The following is a 21,164-nucleotide window of genomic DNA, read 5'->3' on the forward strand; positions in this document are numbered from 1 at the left end:
TGAGGTGAGACACCTATCATGTGAGATGGTAAACTATATTAAATTGTACCCATATGTCAACAATTGTACCGTAAACCCTTAACCTCCCAATAAAAAAAAAATTTGAGAGACCAGCATAAATCCAGTGACCAATGCCAAGAAAAGTTCTCTTTGTTTGAAATCACACAATGGAAAACATTATATTATTTTATTAGGAAATAAAATTCTACTTTTGTTTTTGCAATTATAATGGCACTAGAAGTCCAAAGTGAAACTAAAAATACCAGGTAGAAGGAAATATAAACATCTTATTGGATGCTTGAACTGGTGGTAAAGCAAGAGAATCAATAAGAAATTCGGAACAAGAAAGATAGGACTGGCAAAATATCTCACTTGGATAGTGCACTGCTTTGCTATATGTGTACTGATATGGCCCTCACCAGACTGAAGGAAGCTTTTGTGCTGTGGTCTCTTTCACTCTCTTTCTGTATCTCTCACCCTCTGTCTATATTTATATTTTTAAAAAAGTCCAGTTAAGAATGGTTACTGAATATAAGTGCTAATATCTTCCTGATGGTAAATTGTAGTTTCCAGAGTAGCAGCATCAACATCATCTGGGAGTGTGTTCTTATGTTATTATCATATGTAATAGACAAAATAATAAAATTTATTACTTATAAAGATCTTTATTTACTAATTAATCAACAAGTAGATATAACCACCTTAAAAGCAGTAAATCTATAGAACAGTCCCCTGTAGGAAGCTTTAGTGCTGTGGTCTCTCCATTTCTATATCTTTCTCTATCTTTATCTCTCTCTTTTTTTGCCTCTTTGACTGTATCATAAAAAAAATTACAGAATCACAAAGATAAAGCAACAAATCCACATAGACTACTGTGACACCTTTGGTTACAACACGTTCCTAAAAATCCAAACTTCTACATTCATTCACCAAAATTGTACAGTCAATCATATAGTAAAACCACATAAAAGCTCATTACAAGTGGTGGATACTCAAATTTTTTACTAGTGATTTAATAATGATTGACAAGATTGTGGAATAAGAGGGGTACAATTCCCACCACCAGAGTTCTGTGTCCCATCTCCTCCATTGGAAGGTTCCCTATTCTTTAATCCCTCTAGGACTATATACCAAAGATCTTTATGGGGTGCATATGGTGGGAGGTCTGGCTTCTGTAATTGCTTCTCTGCTGTCCATGGGCCTTGGCAAATCGATCCGTACCCCTAGCCCATTTCCGTCTTTCCCTAGTGGGACAAGGCTGTGGCAAGGTGGGGTTCCAGCATACATTGGTGAGGTCGTCTGCCCAGGGAAGTCAGGTTGGCTTCACCGTAGCATCTGCAAGTTAATGGCTAAAATCATTAAGATATAAAGCAAGGAAGATGGCGGACTGAGAAGCTGCTAATGGCTTGAGCTCTGACCACATCTTCTGGAAACAGTAGGATTTTCTGCCTTTAGTAGGCCAGTCAATAAGGGGTCCTAGCGGTGACACCAAGGAGGTGACTATAACTTAATTTGGGTAAAAAAATAGAGTAGAAAAAAAAGGGAAAAAATTTTTTTCTTTTAAAATTATTAAGCACACCTCCTCCCCCTCCCCCCCATAACCAATCCCTGGGGACCAGCTCCTAGCAGGCTCCCCTGCTGAGCTTCTTTCTTTACCAAGATTCCTGTCCCACCAGGGAGTATCATTCATTCTAAGTCTATACCCTTCTGAAACCTCTGGCCTTTTTTCTTTCTAAGTAGCCAACCCCCCCACCTCACCCCGCATAGCTAATTAAATAATTAAAAATAAATAAATAAACTGTTTCCTTTCACCACTCTTTTATGACTGTTCTTTTTCTTATCTTTTTCTTTTTTCTCTCTCTTTTTTTTTTCTCATTCTTGTCATCCTTTCTTCCTTAATCCTACAGCTTCCAAAGCCACAGGCCACATCCCCCACACCACCAAACAGTGTGCTTTTTTGAATTCACTGATACACATTTGGGAATTTGGGGAAGAATTCTGACTCAGAGTAGACTCTCACTGCGAGTATCTCTGCACAACTTCCCTTCCTCCTTCAGCTACCCCTAGAATATACAGTGGATAGTAGATTTGCATAACTGTCTATTTCAGCTATCCTTGTCTAGTCCTGAGGTTTTTTGTTTTTTTCTTCTCTTTCTAACAATCAGCTGCCTCTGATCACGAGGTTTGAGGTAATCTGGGAAAGGGTTTTTTTTTTTACCCTGATCTATTTTATTATTAATATTATATAAAGACATATATCTTCCCCCTCTTAGGTTGATCAGAATTAACTCTTAGGGTATTTTTCATTGCTAGGGTAGTGGGCATCTTATCTATTGTGGGAGGAACTTGTCTCCTTACTCCTACCTCCTCTACATACTCTCCCCTCCCTCCTCCTCCTAGCTAATTTAAAAAATTAAATTAAATTAAATCAAAAATAAAGTAATCAAAAAAAACCTTTCCTTTCACTGCTCTTTAATTACAGCTCTTTTTCTTATCTGTTCTCTTTTCTCTCTCTTGTCTCTCTCTTTTTTTTTATCTTGTCATACACTTCTTCCTTCCTTCTTCTTTGCCTTTCTGAATTTGTGAATTATTTTGGGGAAGAAATCTGATTGAGAGTGGACTCTCTATGTGTGTATCTCTGCTCTAGTTCCCTTTGCCCTCTTGTTACCCCTAGAATATACAGTGGATAGTAGATTTGCATAACTGTCTATTCTTGCTATCCTTTCTTTTCTCTTTCTTCTTCACTGGGATTCGGTTACTATTTTTTCACGGACTGGAGAAATTGTTTGGCTAAGTGGTAGTGATTAAACTGCTTCAATACTTGCTTCAGTTGCTACTGTAATTCCTGAGGTTGGTGAGTGCAATTATCATAAAGGTATTTAGTACAGTGTTGCTTGTGCTCAAGACACAACAACTGAGGAACAACAGAGCATAAAAAAAATGGAAACACATAAATAAAAAAATGGGTAGATCAAAAACAAATAAAACTGCTACTCCAATGAATGAAGACAAGAGCCCAGAAGAAACTACAAATCAGCCAGAAATAACCATAGATAAAAAGTATGCAAGCAATAATAAACTTATTAATCACAGAAATGAAAACAACATTGGAGGAAAGGAATGGCAGTATTAGGGAAACAACAGTTGAGACCCCCAAGGAAAATACTGATTATCTTGAGGCAATTAGAGAAATGAAAGCTGAAATAGCTGTAATGAAGAAAGAAGCTGAGGGAAGGGAAAGCAGACTAACAGAAGCAGAAAATAGAATTAGACAGAGGATGAGTTAGAGAAAACTAAGAAAGAGACTGAGAGACACTGAAAACAACAACAGAGACATATGGGATGATCTCAAAAGAAGTAACATTCATATAATTGGCCTGCCAGAAGAAGAAAGAGAGGAAGGGGAAGCAAACATTCTAGAGGAAATAATAGAAGAAAACTTCCCAGACCTGAATAACAGAAAGGACATCAAGATTCAAGAGGCCCAGAGAGTACCAAACAGAAGCAACCCAGACCTGAAGACACCAAGACACATCATAGTCACAATGAGAAGGAGTAAAGATAAAGAAAGTATGCTAAAGGCTGCAAGAGAGAAACAAAAAGTCACATACAGGGGAAAACCCATAAGATTATCTGCAGACTTCTCCACTCAAACTCTAAAAGCCAGAAGAGAATGGCAAGATATCTATGGATCCCTGAATTAAAAAGGGTTTCAACCAAGGATAATATATCCTGCTAGACTTTCATTCAAACTAGATGGAGAGATCAAAACCTTAGACAAACAACAGTTAAAGGAGGCAACCATCACCAAACCGGCCATGAAAGAGGTTTGACCTCTTATAAACAAGAACATCACTATAATACTTGCAATATATCAGATCAAACAAAAAAAATTTTTTTGAACAATGGGACTACAATACATTAAATCCATAATATCAATAAACGTCAATGGCTTAAACTCACCCATCAAAAGGCACAGAGTGGGGGGATGGATAACAAAACATAACCCAACCATATGCTGCTTGCAAGAATCCCACCTATCAAGATAAACACAGACTTAAAGTGAAAGGAAGGAAAACTATCATACAGGCTAATGGACCACAAAAAAGGGCAGGAACAGCCATTCTCATCTCAGATACGATAGATTTTAAATTAAATAAAGTAATAAAAGATAGGCAAGGACATTACATAATGATTTGAGGATCAATCAGCCAAGAAGACTTAACAATCATTAGCATCTATGCACCCAATGAGGGACCATATAAATATGTCAAGCACTTACTGAAAGAATTTCAAAAATACATCAATAATAATACAATAATAGTGGGAGACTTCAATACCCCACTCTCACACTTAGACAGATCAACAAAGCAGAGAACCAACAAAGAAACAATAGAATTGAATGAAGAGATTGACAGACTAGACCTCTTGGACATTTTCAGAGTCCTTCACCCAAAAAACTGGAATACACCTTCTTTTCAAATCCACATAACACATACTCAAGGGTAGACCACATGTTAGGCCACAAAGACAGCATTAATAAATTCAAGAACATCGAAATCATCCCAAGTATTTTCTCAGACCACAGTGGAGTAAAACTAACATTTAACAACAAAGAGAAAATTCTTAAAAGACACAGAATTTGGAAACAAACAACATACTCCTTAAGAACCACTGGGTCAGAGATTTACTCAAGCTGCAAATTCAAATGTTCCTGGAAACAAATAAAAATGAAGACACAACCAACCTATCAAAATACATGGGACAGAGCTAAAGCAGTACTGAGAGGGAAACTTATAGCCATACAATCACATATCAAACACCAAGAAGAAGCTCAAATGAACGACCTTACTGCACACCTCAAGGACTTAGAGGAAGAGGAACAAAGGAACCCTAAAGCAACCAGAAAGACATAAAATACTAAAGTTAGAGCAGAAATAAACAACATCGAAAATAAAAGAACCATACAAAAGATCAATGAAGCCAAATGTTGGTTCTTTGAAAGATTAAACAAAATTGACAAACCCCTAGCCAGACTCACCAAACAAAAAAGAGAGAAGACTCAAATTAATAGAATTGTAAACGATGGAGGAGATATCACAACTGACACCAAAGAAATCCAGAGAATCCTGCGAAACTTCTATAAAGAACTATACTCCACCAAGCTAGAGAATCAGGAAGAAATGGAACAATTCCTAGAAGCATATGCCCTTCCTAAACTGAACCAAGAAGAACTACAAAATCTAAATGCACCAATCACAGACAAAGAAATTGAAACTGTTATTAAGAATCTCCCCAACAACAAAAGTCCTGGACCAGATGGCTTCACAGATGAACTCTACAAAACTTTCAGGAAACAGTTAGTACCCATACTTCTTAAGCTTTTCCATAATATTGAAGAAACAGGAACACTCCCTTCCACCTTCTATGAAGCCAACATCACCCTGATACCAAAAGCAGATAGAGACACAACAAAAAAGGAAAACTACTGACCAATATCTCTGATGAACATAGATGCCAAAATATTAAACAAGATCTTGGCCAACTGGATACCAAGTGGGATTCATCCCAGGAATGCAAGGCTGGTTCAACATCCATAAGTCAATCAATGTCATTCACCACATCAATAAAAGCAAAGCCCAAAACCACATGATTATCTCAATAGATGCAGAGAAAGCCTTTGACAAAATCCAACACCCATTCATGCTCAAAACTCGACAAAAAATGGGAATAGATGGGAAATTCCTCAAGATAGTGCAGTCTATATATAGCAAACCTACAGTCAACATCATACTCAATGGACAGAAGCTGAAAGCATTCCCCCTCAGATCGGGGACTAGACAGGGCTGTTCACTGTCACCGTTACTCTTCAACATAGTATTGGAAGTTCTTGCCATAGCAATCAGGCAAGAGAAAGGAATCAAAGGAATACAGATTGGAAGGGAAGAAGTCAAGCTCTCACTATTTGCAGATGATATGATAGTATGCATAGAAAAACCTAAAGAATCCAGTAGAAACCTACTGGAAGTTATTAGGCAATATAGCAAGGTATCAGGCTACAAAATCAATGTACAAAAATCAGTGGCATTTCTTTATGCAAACACTATATCTGAAGAAGAAGACATCCAGAAATCACTCCCATTTACTGTTTCAGCAAATTCCATCAAATACCTAGGAATAAAGTTGACCAAAGAAGTGAAAGACTTATATACTGAAAACTATGAGTCGCTACTCAAGGAAATAGAAACTGATACCAAGAAATGGAAAGACATCCCATGCTCATGGATTGGAAGAATAAATATCATCAAAATGAATATTCTCCCCAGAGCCATATACAAATTTAATGCAATACCCATCAAAGTTACACCAAGCTTCTTTAAGAGAATAGACCAAACACTACAATCATTTATCTGGAACCTGAAAACACCTAGAATTGCGAAAACCATCTTGAGGAAAAGAAACAAAAAGGGAAGCATCACACTCCCAGACCTTAAACTATATTATAAAGCCATCATCATCAAAACAGCATGTTACTGGAACAAAAATAGGCACACAGACCAGTGGAACAGAATCCTTCTTCTCCTAGCGTTTGCCCTTCTTCCATAGCCAGTCAACAGTGTCAGGTTGAGCCTGACGTAAAGTTTCGAGACCTCCTTTGAATCTGGAGAGGTGGCAGTCGTTGACTATGTGGGTCATAGTCTGTCTGGAGCCGCAGGGTCAGTTCGGGTTGTCTCTGGCTCCCCAGCGATGGAACATAGCGGCGCACCGGCCATGGCCTGTTCAATAGCGATTGAGGAGGGCCCAATCATATCGTGCTAGGTCAAAGCCAGGTTGACGCTTGCAGGGGTCTGTGATGAGATGTTTGTTCTTTACCTCAGCTGACTGCCAACTCTGTTTCCAAGAGACTGGAACAGAGAAGTTCAGTGTAGGCATAGGGGACCAGATTGGGTGACCAGACGTCAAGCGTTGGACAGGGTGGGCGAAGATATCCACATATATTGGCAGGTCCGGACAAGCGTAGACGTGGGAAATGAGCTTAGATGATGCCGCATCCCGACAAATATCTGGTGGGGCGATGTTGCTAAGAACTGGCAGCCATGGAACCAGGGTGGAATGGATGGTTCCAGAAATTATCCTCATGGAGGAATATAATTTGGAATCGACCAAGTGGACATGGGGGCTACGGAACCATACTGGGGCACAGTATTCTGCAGTGGAATAGCATAATGCCAGAGATGATGATGGTAGTGTGGAAGCGCTCGCGCCCCATGAGGAGCTGGCCAGTCTTGCAATGATGTTATTCCTCGCGCCCACCTTTGCTGCAGTTTTTATGAGATGTTCGTGAAATGACAGAGTGCGATCGAGAGTAACGTCAAGATAGACTGGCTGGGCTTCATGCCGGATTCTCGTATCGCCAAACTGCACATTAAGCTCACGCGAGACCGAGGCATGGTGTAGATGGAAAACAGATGATACCGTTTTTGCAGTGCTAGGGATTAGTCGCCATTTTTTACAGTAATCAGATATCTGAGACATGTCTTTCATGAGTGTTTCCTCGAGGATGTCGAACTTTGATGCCTGAGTTGCACAGCAGATGTCATCGGTGTAGATGAACTTCCTTGAAGAATTTTCTGGGAGGTCATTGATGTAAATATTAAATAGCGTAGGAGCCAGAACAGAGCTCTAGGGGAGGCCACTTGAGAGAAGTCTCCATCTGCTAGACTTATTACCCAGATGCACCTGGAATCTTCTGTTTTGCAGAAGAAACGATATAGTGTTGGCCACCCATGGAGGCAGGCATCTTGAGATCTTGACTAGGAGACCACGGTGCCAGACCGTGTCATAGGCTGCTGTGAGATCAACAAAGATAGCACCCGTCTTTAAATTCTTCTGGAATCCATTTTCAATGTAAGTTGAGAGGGCCAGGGCTTGTTCGCAGGTAGATCTTCCTGGGCGGAAACCAGCTTGGGCGGGTGATAGGAATTTCTCTATAAGATGAGAAATACATGACAGAAGCAGCCTCTCAAGGAGTTTGTAACACACGGAGAGGAGAGAAATTGGTCTATAGCTGGCGGCCAATGTTGGGTCTTTGTTTGGTTTCAAAACCGCTTTCTTTGGTTTCAAAACAGAATTGAAAGCCCAGAAATAAATGCCCATACCTATGGACATCTAATCTTTGATAAGGGGACCCAAAGTATTAAATGGAAAAAGGAGGCTCTCTTCAATATATGGTGCTGGGAAAACTGGGTTGTAACATGCAGAAGAATGAAATTGAACCACATTATCTCACCAGAAACAAAAATCAACTCCAAATGGATCAAAGACCTAGATGTCAGACCAGAAACAATCAAATACTTAGAGGAAAACATTGGTAAAACAGTTTCCCACCTATATCTCACGGACATCTTTGATGAATCAAACCCAATTGCAAGGAAGACTAAAGCAGAAACAAACCAATGGGACTACATCAAATTGAAAAGCTTCTGCACATCCAAAGAAACTATCACACAAACAAAGAGACCCCTCACAGAATGGGAGAAGATTTTCACATGCCATATATCAGACAAGAAACTGATCACCAAAATATATAAAGAGCTCAGCAAACTTAGCACCAAAAAAGCAAATGAACCCATCCAAAAATGGGCAGAGGATATGAACAAAACATTCACGTCAGAGGAGATCCAAAAGGCTAACAAACATATGAAAAACTGCTCTACGTCACTGATTGTCAGAGAAATGCAAATTAAGACAACACTAAGATACCACCTCACTCCTGTAAGAATGGCATACATCAAAAAGGACAGCAGCAACAAATGATGGAGAGGTTGTGGGGACAGAGGAACCCTTTTACATTGCTGGTGGGAATGTAAATTGGTACAGCCTCTGTGGAGAGCAGTCTGGAAAACTCTCAGAAGGCTAGACATGGACCTTCCATATGATCCAGTAATTCCTCTCCTGGGGTTATACCCCAAGGACTCCATAACACCCAACCAAAAAGAGGTGTGTACTCTTATGTTCATAGCAGCACAATTCATAATAGCTAAAACCTGGAAGCAACCCAGGTGCCCAACAACAGATGAGTGGCTGAGAAAGCTGTGGTATATATACACAATGGAATACTATGCAGCTATCAAGAACAATGAACCCACCTTCTCTGACCCATCTTGGACAGAGCTAGAAGAAATTATGTTAAGTGCGCTAAGTCAGAAAGATAAAGATGAGTATGGGATGATCCCACTCATCAACAGAAGTTGAGTAAGAAGATCTGAAAGGGAAACTAAAAGCAGGACCTGACCAAATTGTAAGTAGGGCACCAAAGTAAAAACCTGTGATGAGGGGTAGACATGCAGCTTCCTGGGCCAGTGGGGGGTGGGAGTGAGTGGGAGGGATGGGTCACAGTCTTTTGGTGGTGGGAATGGTGTTTATGTACACTCCTAGTAAAATGTAGTCATATAAATCACTAGTTAATTAATATGAGAGGGGGAAAATTAATTGTATGTCTCGAAGTTTTTCAAAACACAAACTGAATCTTTTTAATATATAGGCTGTGTATTTGATATGCAGACTCTCTCAAAAGCCTAGACCAAGTAGATCAGAAGCAACCAATAGCACAGCTATATACAAGATACTGGGTACTGTACAGCAAACCCTAACAAAAGGACTTTTCAAAGTTAACCCAATTACCAAATAATATGATGATAACATTAACTATCGATTGTCTTTTTTAACCCTAAGACAGCAGGAACCTCACATCTCCACTATAGAGCCGCTACTTCCCCCAGTCCTGGAACCCTTGGATAGGGCCCACTTTCCTGTATGCCTCTCCCAATCCATATCAAATAATATTGCATCTGCCGATCACAGCCTAACCAAAACAACAATTGCCACCTCAACATGCTTCACTTCAGACTGTGTCCAGAGACTTCACGTGTGGAATGACAACCCTTCAGCTTCATTACTTGGGTGAGACCTTTCCTTTCATAGTATACTCTAATTCCATCTCAGGTGGTTCATTTTCTAACAAAGTCCCAAAACCTAGATATACACCAGTTTCTGTGAGAGACAGCATATGTTCACACGTATCCGTAAACTACTGCAAAATATATACCTGAAAGCAGAAGCACACTAGAGTTTGCAGTGAGTACCCCCCTAACACTTCCTCTCCACTATCCCAAGCTTTGGGTCCATGATTGCTCAACAATTTTTCTGGCTTTGTATGTTAACTCTTTTTTCAGTCACCAGGTTTCAGATGTCATCAGGATGCCGGCCAGGCTTCCCTGTACTGAAGACCCCACCAATGTGTCCTGGAGCTCTGCTTCCCCAGAGACTCATACTACTAGGAAAAGAGGCAGACTGGGAGTATGGACTGACCAGTAAGCGCCCATGTTCAGCGGGGAAGCAGTTACAGAAGCCAGACCTTCTACCTTCTGCAACCCACAATGACCTTGAGTCCATGCTCCCAGAGGGATAGAGAATGGGAAAGCTATCAGGGGAGTGAGTGGGATATGGAGATTGGGTGGTGGGAATTGTGTGGAGTTGTACCCCTCCTACCCTATGGTTTTGTTAATTAATCCTTTCTTAAATAAAAAAGAAAAAAAATATATAAAGCAAAACAAATTGTTTGGTAATCAGGAACCTAAAGGTAAAAGGAATACTCAAAATTTTGCTTTACTTCTTGGTGAAAAAGCAATACAGAACCAATAGAGCCAAATCTAGAATCTGTGATGTAACAAAGTAAGATGAATTACATTAAAGAGAAAAGAGAGGGTGGCAGGTGGGTAGAGGGGATGGATCACAGGACACTGTCCCAGAAAAGGGAGTCCCCTTCATTGATAGGAGAATATTGAAAATAGATCAGAGAATAAAGAATCTGAACGCTAGTTTTCCAAGAGACTTGAAGAGTATGAAACATCAGAATGATAGTCTTGGGAAGGTGATGCTGCTTTGAAAGAGGAAAAAGTAGCCAGGTAAGGAAAATAAGAAATAAAGTCCCAAAATTAGTGGTCCTTATATTTTAAAGTATATAATATAATGCTATCACTACTTTTACAAAGAAAACAATGAGATAAAGTTCACTTCAGTGTCCCAACAGAAGGGGGCACTCCTGAACTAAAACACTAAGAATACTGCTAATACACTGAGATTAAAAAGTCAAGGTTCTGTCCAGGGAAATCTGGTTAGCATCATACTAGCATCTGGAACCTGGTGGCTAAAAAGAGAGTTAACATATAAAGCCAAACAAGTTGTTGACTAATCATGAACCTAAATGCTGGAGTAGTGCAGATGAAGAGTTGGGGGAGGGGGAGTTCCGTTCTGTAGAACTCTTCTTATCCTATGGTTTTGTCAGTGTTTCCTTTTTATAAATAAATAATAAAACTATGCAGCTATTAAGAACAATGAATCCACCTTATCTGACCCATCTTGAACGGAGCTAGAAGGAATTATGTTAAGTGAGCTAAGTCAGAAAGATAAAGATGAGTATGGGATGATCCCACTCATCAACAGGAGTTGAAAAAGAAGAACAGAAAGGGAAACTAAAAGCAGGATCTGATTAACGAGAGTAGGGCACCAAAGTAAAAACCCTGTGGTGAGGGGGAAGGTGGACATTCGGCTTTCTAGGGTGGCGGGTGGGTGGTGGTGGATGGGGGTGGGATGGGACATAGTCTTTTGATGGTGGGAATGGTATCTATGTACATTCCTGTTAAAGTGTAAACATATAAACCACTATTTAATTAATATGAGGGAAAAATTGATCATATGTCTCGAACTTTTTAAAACACAGACTGAGTATTTTTAATACATAGGCTGAGTCTTTGATATGTGGACTCTCTCAAAAGCCTGGACCAGGGAGAACAGAAGCAACCAGTGGCACAGCTATATACAAGATGCTGGGTATTATACAACAAACCCTTACAAAGGGACTTTTCAAAGTTAACACAATTACCAAATAATGTGATGATAACAATAACTATGCATTGTCTTCTTGAACCCTAAGACAGCAGGAACCTCACATTTCCACTATAGAGCCTATATTTCCCCCCGTCCTGGAACATTAGGGTAGGGCCCACTTTCCTGCATGCTTCTCTCAATTCATATCAAATAATATTTCATCCGCCGATCGCAACATAATCAATGCAATGAGTGCCACCCCAGCATGCTTCACTTCAGACTGTCCAGAGACTTCAGGTGTGGAATGACAACCCTTCAGCTTCATCACTTGGGTGAGACCTTTCCTTTCATAGTATTCTCTAATTCCATTCCAGGTGGTCCATTCCCCAATGAAGTCCCCAAACCTAGATATAGACCAGGTCCCGTGAGATAGAGCATATGTTCACACGTGTCCATGAACCAGGGAAAAATATATACCTGAAAGCAGAAGTACACAAGAGTCTGCAGTGAGTACCTCCCACCACTTCATCTGCACTATTCCGGCCTTTAGGTCCATGATTGTTCAACAATTTGTTTGGCTTTGTATGTTAACTCTCTTTTCAGCCACCAGGTTCTGGATGCCAGCATGATGCCAACCAGACTTCCTTGGACAGACCACCTCACCATTGTGTCCTGGAGCTCTGCTTCCCCAGAGCCCCACCATACTAGGGAAAGAGAGAGGCAGACTGGGAGTAGGGATCGACCAGTCAACGCCTGTGTTCAGCGGGGAAGCAATTATAGAAGCCAGACCTTCCACCTTCTGCAACCCACAATGACCCTGGGTCCATACTCCTAGAGGGATACAGAATGGGAAAGCTATCAGGGGAGGGGATGGGATATGGAGATTGGGTAGTGGGAATTGTGTGGAATTGTACCCCTCTTATCCTACGGTTTTGATAATGTCTCCTTTCTTAAATAAAAATAAATAAATATTAAAAATAAAGTCAAGGTTCTGGGGGACGGGTGGTAGCACAGCAGGTACAAAGTGCAGGGTGCTTAAGGATCCTGGTTTGAACCCCTGCCTCCCCACCTGCAGGGGGTCGCTTCACAGATGGTAAAGCAGGTCTGCAGCTGTCTATCATTCTCTTCCCCTCTCTGTCTTCCCCTCATATCTTGATTTCTTTCTGTTCTATCCAACAACAATGATATCAATAACAATAATAACCACAACATCAATAAAACAACAAGAAGGGCAACAAAAGGGAAAACAACCACCAGGTGCAGTGGATTCAAGGTGCAGGCAGCAAGCCCCAGCGATAACCCTGGAGACAATAAATAAATAAACAGTAAAGGTTCTTAACAATAGACAGAAAAGGACATTACAATGAGAAGAAAATAGAAAATGAGAATAAAAACCTAGCTGATGAAAAGCTTCCCAGAGATATTTCCTATAGAAGTCCTCCATCCTTTCTGGTCCTTTTTCCAGCCATGACATCATCTCCCCAGACAATAACTAGGATCCACCTGCATATGAGATGTCAGGCTCAGGGAAGATAAAAAGAAAGAAATCAAATCACATCAAATCCATGGGGTTTACAGTCAACAGTATTTATACATCTTTCTCATATTTGGGAGCTACTCTCTTCCCTGATCCAGCTTTCTGGTCCTTTTTCCAGCCATGTCATCATCTCCCCATCCTTTTTATCAATAAAAAAAATCTCCATTTTGCATAGGTAATAATGTTTTCTATATTTAAAAAAATCTGAGATAATCTACAAATCACAAAAATGGTCAATTTTCAGGAAGGTTGTTGGAAACAATATCAATATACAAAAATAGTGTGCCCATATACCAACAAAAAGATATTTTTTAATTTAATTCACTTTTATTTTTATTTTATTTTATTTATAAAAAGGAAACACTGACAAAATGATAGGATAAGAGGGGTCAAGCTCCACACAATTCCCGCCACCAGAACTCTGTAGCCCATCACCTCCCCTGATAGCTTTCCATACTGGGAGTATGGACGCAAGGTCATTGTGGGATGCAAAAGGTGGCAGGTCTGGCTTCTGGAATTGCTTCCCCGCTGAACATGGGCATTGGCAGGTCAATCCATATGTAAGTGTTTAGTCTTAAACTGTGTGACTAATGACAGATTTAAATTTGTTCTTAAATAATGTGTTTTTATAACAAAAGTTCTTTTTCCTCCAGTTTGTTATAACTAAATGTTTATGGGTATGCCTCAAGTTTGGTAACACTAACTTAACGGTCAAAAGTGTAACCCTACAGCTACACTTTTACCAGACAAGGTAAAAATTAATTTGTTAAGGTAACTTACTATTTAGGTAAAAGTCTAAATGTTCAACGTGACTATTCATTCCCAAAACTAAACTATATAAATTTTATATACAGGACACCTTTGAAGGGCCCCCAAAGGTGCCCTGTAAACTATCTTGTGGAAATTAATCCACAACAGATCTGGCATCAATCTGGCACTGTAAACGTTCAAATCATTGTCACGAATATGCGTTAACTCTCTAAGCAATTTGAGTCTGTTTAAAATACATATTTTATGTTGGTATGCATGAGACCCCTTCTGTTTCATTTGGTTTAAATCCCCCCTGCTTAACACTATTCTATTTACATAACAACTTCATTCTATTTACATAACCGCTGTTAACAAGCACCTCCCTCCAGGGCATTGGTTCAATCCCCACTGTTTCATGATATGTTTTTGCTCCACCCCCCCTTGTCACACCCTGATCCCTTCTTTGTCACACACTGATTTTCACCAGTCACTTTTCTCTCCACCCTCTCTATGTCACATCCTGTTTCCACCCTACCTGGCAAGTATATATAAAGACAGCATTGTGAGTTTTACAATACTGTACCTTGAGTTCAGCTTAGCTCGTCTTAGATTGTGCTGTGTCCTGCATGAATAAAGAGATACTGCCTACAGCTCAACCATGAGTCCCTGGTCGTCTGTTACCCGCCCGTGAAGCCAGCCAGGCGAAAACAACATACCCCGTTGAAAACAACAATGTTAGCTAAAATTGGTCTCAAGATCCTGCGGAAGAGGCTCCTACAGGAGGTCACATTAGATGACCTTTAAATAAAATCATAAAGAGATTCTAAACCAATTATAATCATCGAGGTATCAACTATAACAAACCTATAACTTGTTACAAGTTCAAATTAACCACGAGAAGCAGATTGTTTGTGTTTCTTTCACAAGAATCCCAGAAAAACCATCTGAACCCCTGCACACCCTGATGTCACCCACTAGATGGCATGACTACCGTGGCACACCCCCCAAAACCCTAGATGTCACTCAACGCGATCTGAAGAACCTGATACACAGACTCCAAGGACAGAACTTTCTTCATGCCTGGTTACCGTTCCTGCTTCTGACCTGCTTGTCACGTGTTGGCAGTTCCAGCTGGCTATCTACAGAAAAGCAACATTCCAGCAGCTGACCTCCCTCATGCAGCGTTGCATCCCCTGCCAATTCTTCCCCTAGCCATCTACTTCGGACTGAGACTTGTATCGGACTTTCTGACATACCCTATATACATTTTACACAATTTTGAAGCAGCTTATTTCCCTTCACGCTGCTGGTTTTTCATAGACTGATCCTGAGTAACTCATAGACTTTACAGACTGTTGCCTTGAGGACTATACAATGCCAAATAGCCCCTCTGTTTGGTGGGTCATGCCTCCCGCCTCCCCCTCATTATGTACCCTTGCCCCTTTCCCCACCCAAGCAGGGAATGTTCCTTTACACACCAATCCTTCCCTTCACACCACACTGGCTTTTACTACTCCCCTACTTATCCCTTCCTATTTTGTTATATCATTTAGGCTTATGCCCAAAAGGTTTCTGCCCCATGATAGTCTTTTATGGACTTTGTACATCTTATGCAATTACTAGATAGAAAGATAGAAAAGATGTAGAGATATTGTGAAGAGATGGTTGAGCAGGCTGCGCTTAAACCTATGAGATGAGTCTCTCCAGGTAAGTCTCTCTCTCTAAAGAGGGGTTGAGCACAGGAGGAGGCATAAATCTCACAAGGTTCGCAGCCATTTAAGCCTTCCCTCCTCCACAGAAAGTCCTACATCTTCCCACCTGAGCATGGCATTCCTCTAAAACATTTAAGCCTGCTCCATTCCATTTTTCTTTACTGTGTCCATTTAGATATAAAGGGATAGGAGGAGATGTTGCTGAGGAGTTATTCTGATGCAGTCTCCGCCCCCAGGTTTTTCTATGCCCTGCAAAATCCTAGAGTGCCCCCTTCAACCAATCCTGGCCCTACACGTCACCCCTGGTTGTTGCCCAATAAAAATCCCCCTCACGCCCCCCCCCCCCCCCGGGCTCTCAGCTCTCCCTCTCTGAGGTCTCGCTCCCTGCTCTCCCCCCGTGGTCAACGGCCACTGCCGGCTGGCTCCACGTGGTCTGAACCAACCCCCCCCCATCCTATAATAAAGATTTGTGTACCCCTTTGCTCTGGACGTCCGCTCTCTTCTCCGCGGTGCAGCCTGACACCAGACCACCACAACAACAGGTATGAACTGAAAGAAGCATGCAGGAAAGTGAGCCCCACACTAGAGGTCCCAGGACTGGGGGAAATATAGGCTCTATAGAGGAAGTGGGAGCTTCTTGCTGTCTTAGGGTTAAGAAGGCAATCCTAAGGTTTTGTTAATGTCTCCTTTCTTAAAGAAGGAAAGAAAGAAAGAAGGAAAGAAAGAAAGAAAGAAAGGAGGAAAAAAAGAAAGCAGGGAATGCATAGTTATTGCTATAATCACATTATTTGGCATTGGGTTAACTTTGAAAAATCCCTTTGTTAGGATTTGTTGTATCATAACCAAAATCACCATAAATTATGTCCTTTGTCATTATTTGTATATAGCTGTGCCACCGGTTGCTTTTGTTCTCCCTAGTCTGTTGTTTTCGCCAGACTGGCTTCACGGGTGGGTAACAGATGACCAGAAACTCGTAGCTGAGCTGAGAACGCATTTTAATCTTTATTTACGAGCGGGCAAACAATCTAACACCTAATCACCACACAGATCTGTCCTGCATCTTTCTCCTCCTGTGGCAGCAGCAGGAACTCAGGAAGTACGTAGGGTAGGGGGCGGGGAGAAGGAAGAAGCACGAAACTAGCAAGGGCTAAACCAAATCTCCCGGAGATGGGGGCAGTGAGACCAAACCAATGTAACAGAAAAGACCATGTAAATAGACCACAATGTCAAGCAATGTAACAGAAGCAGAGTTAGATCCCAGAAGCAGAACTGAAGCATACCAACACTGGTCTATGCTTTTAAGAGAGCCAGCATATCAAAGACTTAGCCTATGGTCTGTGCATTAAAAAGTTTGAGACAATCAATCAATTCTTCCCCTCTCATATTAATTAATGATTTATATGACTACAAATTAATAGGAGTGTACATAAAAACCATTCCCACCACCAAAAGACTGTGTCCCATCCTATCCCCCACCCATGAAGCCGAACCTCCACCCTCACCCTCAACCCAGGGTTTTTACTTTGGTGCCCTACTCCAAATTTAGTCAAATCCTGCTTTGAGTTTCTCTCTATTCTTCTTTCTCAAGTTCTGTTTATGAGTGGGATCATCCCATACTCATCTTTATCTTTCTGACTTAGCTCACTTAACGTAATTCCTTCTAGCTCCATCCAAGATGGGTCAGAGAAGGCGGGTTCATTGTTCTTAACAGCTGCATAGTATTCAATTGTGTATATATACCACAGCTTTCTCAGCCACTCATCTGTTGTTGGGCACCTGGGTTGCTTCCAGGTTTTAGCGATTATGAATTGTGCTGCTATGAGCATAGGTGTATACACATATCTTTTTGGTTGGGTATTATGGAGTCCTTGGGGTATATCCCCAGGAGAGGAATTACTGGGTCATATGGAAGGTCCATGTCTAGCCTTGTGAGAGTTCTCCAGACTGCTCTCCACAGAGGTTGGACCAAGTTACATTCCTACCAGCAGTGCAGAAGGGTTCCTTTCTCCCCACGGTCTATCCAGCACTTGTTGCTGCTATCCTTTCTGATGTATGCCATTCTCACAGGGGTGAGGTGGTATCTCAATGTTGTCTTTATTTGCATTTCTCTGACAATGAGCGACCTGGAGCAGTTTTTCATGTGTTTGTTAGCCTTTTGGATCTCTTCTGTCGTGAATGTTTTGTTCATATCTTCTGCCCATTTTTGGATGGGGTCATTTGCTTTTTTGTTGCTAAGTTTCCTGAGCTCTTTGTATATTTTGGTGATTAGTTTCTTGTCTGATATATGGCATGTGAAGATCTTCTCCCATTCTGTGAGGGGTCTCTTTGTTTGTGTGATAGTTTCTTTGGCTGTGCAGAATCTTTTCAATTTGATGTAGTCCCATTGATTTATTTCTGCTTTATTCTTCCTTGCAATTGGATTTGTATAATCAAAAATGTCCTTGTGGTTTAGGTGGGAAAGTGTTCCACCAATGTTTTCCTCTAAGTATTTGATAGTTTCTGGTCTAACATCCATGTCCTTGATCCATCTGGAGTTGATTTTTGTTTCTGGTGAGATAAGGTGGTTCAGTTTCATTCTTCTGCATGTTGCAACCCAGTTTTTCCAGCACCACTTGTTGAAGAGAGCCTCCTTCTTCCATTTAATATTTTGGGCCCCTTTATCAAAGATTAGATGTCCATAGGTGTGTAAAAAGATATTTAAAAGAATACTAGAATGAAAAAGTTCCATTTACAGTTGAAATAAAATATCTAAGCTTTTTTGAGGAGTATGTCAGAAGATTTCCAAGACAATTATGGATAAAATATAAATTTTTGGACATGTATATAAAATAAATATTTTATTTATTGCAGGATGATTTGATATGATAATGCTGATTATTCTACCGACCAGATTTAAGGTACTGCTAACCCAAACACTACCTGGGTATTTCATGAACTTGAAAAACATCTTAAATACAAGTGACACCATAAAGTGAAAAAGAGAGTTGAGACAATTAGACCAAAAAAGAAAAAGTCAGCAAAATTCTTTCTACCAGATATCAAGGCTTAAAATAAGCTTTAGTAATTAAGACAATGTTGTATCTGTACTTACACATAAACCAGTAGAGTAGAACAGAGTTTAGAAGCAGATTTACTTAAATATGGGACTAGAATGTATGATGAAAATGACTTCACTAATCAGTGAAGAAAACATAGGCCAAGTAGTGCTAAAGTATTGAAAAATATGTATTTTCCCTTTGAGACATATCATATTGTCTCTCTGGAACAAAATGGATGGAACTGCATGGGACCATGCTTAGTAAAATAGATAAAGAAATGAAACACGGCTACCAGGTGGTTTCAGTCATATGCAGAATCTATAAAGTTGAAATTCTATATGGGAGGTGAGTGTATGTGTGCATGTATGTATATGTATACATATAATTTCTTAAAGGCTGACAGTCTGATATTTTATATACAAGTCTTGGTTAAATTATAATTCAATCAATTCTGTTGTTCAAAAGATACTATAGAGTTAATAAAACAAGAAGTCATAGATAAGATATTTACTAAAAATATAGGCTTATGCCATGCTTTCTGGTGGGCCTATTCCACCAGTCTGTCCCTACCTATTGCTGATAGGTCTACATATCAGACACCAGCTCCCATTCATCAGGTCAAGGACCTCCTTGGGAATTTTTTCACAAAAAAAAACAATGGAAAAAGGCCCGTTGATCTATGATGAGAAATATGAGTGCAACACCTTTCACCTTCAGAGAGAATAAATGAAGTCCATGGGAAGAGAATCCTGGTACCTATTCCACTAGTCTCTGAAACTCTGTGACCTTCCCAAGAATTCCATGAGCTACTCCAGTACTCTTAAAAATCCCTTTTTAGGGGGTCGGGCGGCGGCGCAGTGGGTTAAGCGCATGTGGCGCAAAGCGCAGGGACCTGCGTGAGGATCCAGGTTGGAGCCCCCGGCTCCCCACCTGCAGGGGAGTCGCTTCACAGGCGGTGAAGCAGGTCTGCAGGTGTCTATCTTTCTCTCCCCTTCTCTGTCTTCCCCTCCTCTCTCCATTTCTCTCTGTCCTATCCAACAACGAATTGCGTCAACAAGGGCAATAATAATAACCACAACGAGGCTGCAACAAGGGCAACAAAAGGGAGAAGAAAAAAAAAATGGCCTCCAGGAGCGGTGGATTCATGGTGCAGGCACCGAGCCCAGCAATAACCCTGGAGGAGGAAAAAAAAAATCCCTTTTTAGTTTAAGATCATTTTAAATGTGCTTTTGCCCAGCAATAAAAGTCCTGGTTATTATAGGCAAGCACTTAAGAGTCTCATTTTTTTCATATCTTTTTATTGGGGGGAAAGGTTCATGGTTTGTTGTACAGTTACTGACATATGGGTACAATTTCTCATCTCCCTATGATAGGTATCTGAAAAACATTCTTACTCCCAAGTTAGGTACTGTTCCACCATCATCTGTGCACCAGGACCCCGAAATATTTAGAGAAAAGCACTGGCAGAACCCAGGCTATTTATTAAAGTAGTCCCATAACTAGGACTTCCTTTGTTCTGGTTCCAAACACTAGACAATATTCTGATTACAAGTTGATCTCCTGCATTTTTTTTTTACTGAGGGAATTCTTTTTTTAGAATGATATACAATGTGCCTGAGTATTTTTTTTCTCATTATAAATAACCTAATCAGAATTCTAACTTTTCTCAGAGTTTAATGAGCATAAATCAATCCCCACTAATAAGATATTCTGAAACAAGAAAGATGGCCTTTCTGAGAGAGAAATATAAAGACCACATACAGATAAATTCAGCAGGATAATACCACACTGTAAGGATTCTGGATGCTGAACAACTGGCTTTCAACTGCTGTCACCCACAATTTGCGATTCATGTTCTCTTCAACATTTAATGTAACCATTAAAGGGAAAGAACTACTAAAGGTGCTTTTTAAGATGACTAACAAATATACTGTGTTTAAGTTACAATTAAAACTATGGTATTAGTTCATATATCTGCACCTTTACTAAGAGCAGTAGTAACATTTATGAGTCTATAACAAGATGACTAGCAAAATACATAAAATCCCAATTTCTTGAACAACAGTTTCATTTTTGTTTTGTCTGAAGGAGGGTGCAGATATTTTCTTGCCCAGATGTCTGACAGCCAGAACAAGATCATGTGATATATATTCATCAAATCTGATGGTTCTAACTAAGAGTCTATAGCTGATGAAACTCAAAAAGGCAGGAAACTTCTTTAGAGTTAGTCCCATGCTG

The 21,164-nt window shown here is 40.4% G+C and overlaps 1 protein-coding gene across 4 annotated transcripts in view; it reads right to left on the bottom strand.

The window, feature by feature from the left end:
- The window catches only part of CFAP95 (cilia and flagella associated protein 95), a 147,072-nt gene that overhangs the window by 25,674 nt on the left and 100,234 nt on the right, over positions 1-21,164 (bottom strand). The gene's annotated exons all lie outside the window — the stretch shown is intronic.

This window comes from Erinaceus europaeus, chromosome 10, assembly GCF_950295315.1.
Source record: "Erinaceus europaeus chromosome 10, mEriEur2.1, whole genome shotgun sequence".
NCBI lineage: Eukaryota > Metazoa > Chordata > Mammalia > Eulipotyphla > Erinaceidae > Erinaceus > Erinaceus europaeus.